This window comes from Nematolebias whitei, chromosome 2 (genome assembly GCF_014905685.2).
Source record: "Nematolebias whitei isolate Nwh7 chromosome 2, NemWhi1, whole genome shotgun sequence".
Taxonomy (NCBI): domain Eukaryota; kingdom Metazoa; phylum Chordata; class Actinopteri; order Cyprinodontiformes; family Rivulidae; genus Nematolebias; species Nematolebias whitei.
Genome location: NC_056499.1, coordinates 42269107 through 42276895, shown reverse-complemented (window position 1 = coordinate 42276895; position 7789 = coordinate 42269107).

The window sequence follows — 7789 nt, the reverse complement described above, 5'->3', positions numbered from 1 at the left end:
TTTATCAATGCATTTATTTTATTATTTTTGTTTACCAATGTATTTATTTATTTGGTTGTTTGTTTACCAATTTATTAATTTATTTATGTGTTATTTATTTATTTATTTATTAGTTTGTTTCTCAATTAATTTTATTTTTTGTATTATTTATTTATTTATTTATTTATTTGTTTGTTTTTATTTGTTCATTCATTATATGTATATATATATTTTTAAATCAATTTATTTATTCATTTCATTTTATTTTTCCAAGATTTTGTTTGCAAATGAAGTACCAAAACAATTTATTTTCTTTTTAAGGGTCCCAGGAAGCATCTCCAGAGAGTTCACAGCTGCAGACTTGTTCTCTGGTGTGTATGTGTGCAGGCATTAGGAAGGCTCAGGACAGATTAGGTAATTATAGACACACGCCGCCTAAGCGTGGCCTTGTGTTGTCAGGTGTTGCAGCATGAGGTGCAGCTTGTTGCCGTGGAGAAAAAGGTGGAGGAACTATCATGAAATTGCATGAAAAAAAAAATATATATATATATATACATGTACATAAAATCCTTTACTGCATCAAATTAAGCACAGCTACAAAATATATTTGTGAAAAAAAACCATGACTTTGGGGGTTTGCTTAGTTATAATAACAGATTTTGTTAGAGCACATGATAATTGTCAAAATAATTTATAAAGTGACATAAGCTTTCCAAACAACTCAAGTAAATTGGTGTTTTTGCAGAACCTCCACGAGTCACTGCACCTGAGAGCAAACGAGGCCACGTCACCTTCAGCCTCCGAGTCCATTCAGTGACTAAGCTGCAGTAAGCAGGCGTGACTTTGCAAATACATTAAGATTGTTGCTGCTTTAGTACACAAAATATGTGCTTTACTGAGTCTGATTCTGTAAGAAATTAAATTATTTTAAAGAAATACGAAGGAATTCATGGTTTTGACGTTTGGCCTTTAAAAATATTAGGTTTAATGTATTGCTCATCTATCTAACAAGGTTGAGTCAGATCCTATGGATGAATTCTTCTTTGTTGAAACGTTTCATCTTTTATCCAAAAGACTGAAGAGGTTCTGATTTAACGTTGTTAGATTTATCTACCTGGATTATTGAGCATGCATCTGGATAGTATTGTGTCATTCCAGAGTTTGTTTACACTGAAAAACAACATTTCCAGAAGCATCATGGACTCTAAAAACTTATAGATTCAATCAGAAAACAAGAAATTTGATTTAGTTGTAAGGAATGGGAGATAAGTTTCAGACTATTACAAAAATAAAATTATATGGTAGCTGTCCCATTGATTTTAAAATGGTTTGTAACATTTAAACTGTCAACTGAACCAATAATCCCACCACACACCCCTCTCTGAAGCATGGTCTTGTTAGACGTTAGTTCTCAATAAAAACTTCTGTTAAAACGTTTTAACTGAAAATGAACAATGATTATTTCTGATTATTTAATGTTGACTGATAGGATGCTACGGATAGGACCGTTTGAAAACATCCAATTTAAAACGTTTTCATTAGACCAACAAAGTTAAGTCAGGTCCTCTGGACGGTTTCTTTTTATTTTGTTGAGACGCTTCGTCCTTCATCCAAAGGACTTCATCAGTCTGAGGAGCCACGACAAACACTGTCCCACAAGCAGCACATTCACATCGTGGATCAACCAGTTTGCTGCTGATAAGATGGTTTCTGGGGCCCACCCTCTCCCCCATCGACTCCTCAGAGGCAGCCATAGCCAAAGTGGTTCAAAACATCAAAGTTCGTGCTCAATAATCCAGGAAATAAATCCAACCAAGTTAAGTCAGGTCTTCTGGATGTTTTTTGTTGTTGTTGAAATGTTTCTGATGAAACTGATGAAGTCCTTTGGATAAGGATAGAACGTTCCAAAAAAATAAAAAAAATAAATAAGAACCATCCAGCGGACCTGACTTAACTTTGTTGATAATTTTTTACCTGGATTATTGAGCATGAACTTTGATTGTTCACTGGTCGTTTCATTTGTTGAAGAGTTTTCTGTTCATGAAGTTCTGCAGGCTTGTCATAAATCGTTTTAGCAGATTTGTTCAGCACTTGGAAAATAGTTGTCAATAATTGCTGCAATAATTTTCTGTGAATAAACTCTGAACATAAACAAACTGAACAAAGACAAATACATCTAATAAATTCAAAGGAAAAGTTGGAGCCAGCCAGGATCTTCACTCCTTTGCTAATCTTCGTCACGTTGACTCCACCCTGCCTCTCAGGGAGCCTTCAGACTCACCTCCTCCTCCTCACTTTACCTCTGCACACCTGTTTGCAGCTGATCGAGCAGCAGGGATCTTTGGAAAAATAAACCAAAAACAGAAGAAGACGTGATTAAGGACTAAAGCCATTTTGGTGGTTTACTTCTGCACGGGTCATGACTTTACTAACTTGTTCAGTGAGAGCTCTTTCTGAGTGACGTCCATTCACAAGTGCAGTTTCAGTCCCGAGTGACATACAGCTGGTAAGTTTATTGCCATGTTACAGTTTATTCTGCTAAAACTGATGTTTAACAATGATACAATAATGTATGTGATGCAAGTTATCTGTTTGTTTGTTTGTTTTTTCTCCAGTTTTTAGTATTTGTGTTGTTTGAGATGCATATGTAAGATGTGTTTCTTAATAACTGCTTTTTAAACATAGAAGATGCACTTTTATTTTTTTTTTGCAATATCAATCCCACATCTAAATGTCTTGTTTGGCATTTTTATGTGATTTTTAATGTGTTGCAACAATTGCTGCAATCTGAAGATTTAAAGAACAAGAAGTATACGTTTGGTACCATACAGCTGAAAATACACGACCAATAAAGGGGTCTAACGATGCTCATTTTGTACAAACAATAGCAAAATGCTCTTGTTTTTTTTATGTTTGCAAGTCAATCTATTGATGTTCTGCATCAGATGTTCAGTCAAGTGATGGTGACACCTTGACTTTTCTTGGGAAGCCCCTTTACTCTTGCATAACTCAATCACTTGTGTACTAGAAGAGCTAAATCCATCCTTGTTAATTAGCTTAAGTCTCATTAATGCCAGAGCATCGTGTATCAGACAGGCTTGATAGGCTTGGTATTTGTCCTCCCCTTATATTTATTACCCTTTAAATGTTTAGCATAAGAGGTATTACAAAGGCAGAATCATCAAACATTGTGTTGAACGTGTAAAAATGAGTTCTGTAAGTTTCAACAACACAAATCATTTATGTTCAACTTTGATCCACCTCTCTGCTTTATCAGCTCCCCTCAATTCATCTGCTGGAAAGTACATTTTCAGTAGCATTTCTTTTATTCTTAATCCACAGCCATTACTAAAAGAACGTTGCACTATCCAGTTTTTTGCATGATGTTCCAGGAGGCGTCAAGGTCAAGGATGTCCAGGTGACCACAGGCACCCATGGTTATATAACTGTGCACGTCTGTGTTCTGCAGGGGATTTAAAGGCCGCTGAGGGGAGAGTTGATCTTTAGTCAAAGAGGCTTTAATTCAAATCACAACAAGCATGTACATGTTGCTTTAGACACTCAGTGAGCTCTTAGATTGAAAATTAATACATGGTTGGTTGGAAGAGCTGCAGAATCCCAGTTAACACTCAGAATACCAAGGGCTGGGAACACCAGTGAACTAAAACAAGTACTCACCAGATAACAGCTACAATACAATGGTTGTAAAAACCTCCTGCAGTTAGATCTTCGTGAACTGTATCTGCATCGATGATTGAGTTATTTATGTTATTGCTGACACTGATTACCTGTGGCAGCCAGCATAAACAGGTATGAGTCCAAACATTATTTTGTTAGATGTACATCTAATGACTACTATTAAGGCTGTGTTCACACTGCAAGCAAAAGTGTAACAAATACTTTTGTTTTTCCAAATGTCACTCAAATCTGACATATCTTATGTTTTTTTTTTGTTTTTTTTACTGACCTAAGTCAGAATGATCATGTTGCATTTCCTCCAACTTTTATGTCATTGAAGTGTGGATTGATCCAATATTGACATTATTGATACCAATGTTTCAGTGAATTGTAGTCATACTAGCATGGTGGGATTGCTACTTGAGTTTGTTTCGAGCTTCTACTTTTAGTAGTGGTGTGATTTTGCTCTGGAGTAGTGGCGAGGTCAAATATAAACACTGGATGAAACAAGAATGGTTGATTTAAAAAAAAGAAAGTACTGGTTTCCATTGCACAAGTTTAGACATGGCAGACACGTGCTGACATGCACAGCATCCACTTTTACTTTGGTAAACACGGCATGCTCTGTGTATTGTCGTGTCTTCTGCACATGTGGGTCACTTCTGGGCCATAGACTGTTCACAGTGAAGTCTGATGGTGTCTGCATTTATATCATAATGTGAATTATAAACCAGATTTTACCAAAAATATTGAAGTTCAGTATTAGAACCTTAATTGTGAACATAGACAAGAGTTTTATTAAAATGCATCTAGAGGTTTGTGACAAATTTTGTTAAAAAGAACAGACAAACAAACACACACAGGCTGCCTATTATTCATGATAGCTAATGATTGCTTGAATAAATAAAATAAATAATGTGAACCAGTTTCTGAATTAAAACCACAGTTTTCAAACTTTTTTTTTTTCACATTTTTGTTCAATTTCTGTTTCAAGGAACAAACATTGCACAACTTATTTATTGATACGTTCAGTTGTTCATTTCCTAAGGGGTTACCACAGTGAACTGAAGGGTGGAGGCTGGTGTGGATGTTTCACATTTCCTACACACATTTTAATGTTATCAGTTTGGGGAGTTGAACCGGCGACCTTCCGATCACAGGCTCAGTTTCTCTAGCCTCTGCACCATCACTCCTCTTAACAAACAAAACTTATTTCTTAACTGCTAATTAATACAGCACTCAGATAAACAGCGTTATTAACTTACTTTTTATGTATATGGATGTTTCTGTACAGTGCCCTGAAACAGCATTCATTGTGACTTGGCGCTATATAAATAAACTGAACTGAGTTGTGTTGGTGGCACAGAGGTTAGAGAAAGTGGACCTGTGATTGGAAAACAGCCGGTTCGACTTATCAGACCAACAACATCAAAATGTGGGTGGAAAAAGTGAAACACCCCCATCTGCCTCCACCCTCATTTGCCCCACTCTGAGCACTTGAGCAAGGCCCTTAACCCCCACTATCTGCTCCCCCGGGATCACTAGATGGCAGCTCTCTGCTCCACACAGAGGGCTGTGGTAGCTTGGTGGTCTGTGGTCTGCTGAGCAGAACTTTGGCATTCATACTTGTCTCCTGAAGGGTTAGCCAGATTTGTGTAGGCACATTAAGCAACCACAACCACACTGACAGGTAATCTCTTCCTCTAGTTTCAGCACACCATTGACATTTCAACAAGTTGAGAGAGATGCTGTTGGAAAACAACTCTCTTTCCTCCAAACTATTTGTTTTATGGTGAACATTAACTTTTTGGGACAAAGGAATTTATTGTTGTGGTCAGTCAAAGGACCAATATGCTAAATTTGAAATGAGAAAGATGCTGTTCAAGAGCTTTGTTGACTAAAACAATCCCAGAATCTTTGCCATGCATAAAAACCTCAGAAATAAATTTAGGGGGAAAAAAAAAACTTTGAGAGCAAAAACCAAGACGAAGTCCACATAATTACAACAAAAAGATGTGAGGAAGACAAACTGTCTCAGGAAATTTTCTGAACATGTGACTTAACAAGGAACAGAACAGCTGGTGATACCGCAATCAGAGACAAGATGATGGAAGTCGAGAACAGGAAACCTGACAGACAACTGAGGATTTCAAGTCAGGCAGAACAACAACCAAAGACATGAGAAATAAAACTACACAAAAAGAGTTCACGTCAAAATGAACTCAATCTGAACCAACCCCCCTGATCATAACAGAAAGTGTACATGTTATTGCACTTGTGACTACCACCTTTTCTTTTTTTTAACATGTTCTCAGTGCCAACAAAATGCAGAAGCAAGTGGAGGTCAGGATGAGCGAGGGCCACATAGACCCCATCATGAAGACTCCAGAGAATCCGTGCAGCACGTTCTGTGAAAAGATAATGAAGAACATGGTTCTCACTCTCACAATCCTTGGTAAGTTTATATGCACGCACGTTTCATCTATCTTCAATTCTCAGATTACCTGTGCAGGGACTAGAAGCAAATGTAAAACCAGAGACAGCTTTGTAATGAAGTGGGTCACCAGAAAAGTGGGCAAGAGCAGGTGCGTAGATGAAATGCCCTGAAGACTCTGTCCCCAAGTTCCCAGCAGGCTTCAGTGTCAAGAAGGAACAATGAATGCATGCAGAAAGCAGGTTGTTTTTAGAGTAATATATGATTGTTGAGAGCTAAAAGTTGGGAGGTTTTAAGTGTTACTGTGTCCTATGGATGGAGCCACCATGTCAGGCTTATTCTGCAGCACAATGGAGAAAGAGATGTCCACATACCAAGACAGTTTCTATTCATGTTTAGAAGAAACCTGATTGGGCGGTACACGTTGGCTCTTCACATCCCAGGACCTTTCTAGGTGGAGTTTGCATATACTCTCTGTGCATGGGTGGGTTTTTTTCCCCACAGAAAAACAACATGCATGTTAGGCTGATTGGTAACTCTAAATTGTTCCTAGGTGTGAGTGAGAGAGTGAATGGTTATTTGTCTTGTTTGTCTCTATGTGTCCCAGTTAGGGGTTGAACGACTACATAATTTTCAAACTCGACATTAACATAATAAAACTCAAGTAGAATTCGAGTGCTTCATGACATCATAGGATCTAAAGATACAAAAAAAAAAAAATAATAAATAAATAAAACCACTAAAAAGGTAATTATTTACAAAAAAAGACCAACAAAACATTGGGAGCATATATTATGCACCACCGCCAGCTGTGGTGTGCATTAGGTTTAGTTTTAGAGATTAATATGTTTATAGGTTTTTTTAATAGGTTTTATAGATTAATATTTTTTGCTTTTTGTTTGTGAAACAAGGTCAGAGGAAGCAGGTTCTGGTTCGGTCGATTGGACCCGGTGTTACACCATATTCTGTGACCTGCAACAGAACATGCAACACTGCCCCCTATGGTCACAATATACGGTGGTCACAGAATATGGTGTAACACCGGTTCGCAACAAGCTCCAAACAGTCAGGAAGTTTATTCATTTTCCGTTTCCTTATGGTAGTTGAACCGGGAGATTCATCTTTTGTGAAATATTTCCGTACTATTGATGCATTTCTACCTGTTTGCCAAGACTGGGCCATCCGTCTGCTTGGAGGAATCCATTTTGAAAGCCGCTCACCGTGCGGATCATGTGACATGTGATGCAATGACATAACGGCAACGTAATGACGTCACCACGAATACTCGACGTGAAATTAAAAAACTTGATAGATGTCCTAGGAATCGATGTGTAGATTACTCGAGTAGTCTGTTAAAGCTGTAGTCCCTTTGATGGACTGGAGACCTGTCCATGGTGGACCTTGCATCTAGCACAGTCATAGCTGGATATGGGCACCAATAATCCCTGCGACCCAAAAAAGAAGAAGCGGGTAAAAGATAATGAATGGATGGATGAAACCTGATGCATCAGCTGATTTTGACTGATTAGTGTTATATAAATAGAGGCTAGATACCAGTAAGTCTCTATCCATCAAAACACTGAGTAGGATTTTTTGTTGGAAGACATTTCAGATCTGCTGTGCATTGTTCCTAGATAATGATGAGCTGTCATTTCTGACCCTTGTTCTTCTTAATTACTTATCAAAATCATAATATAT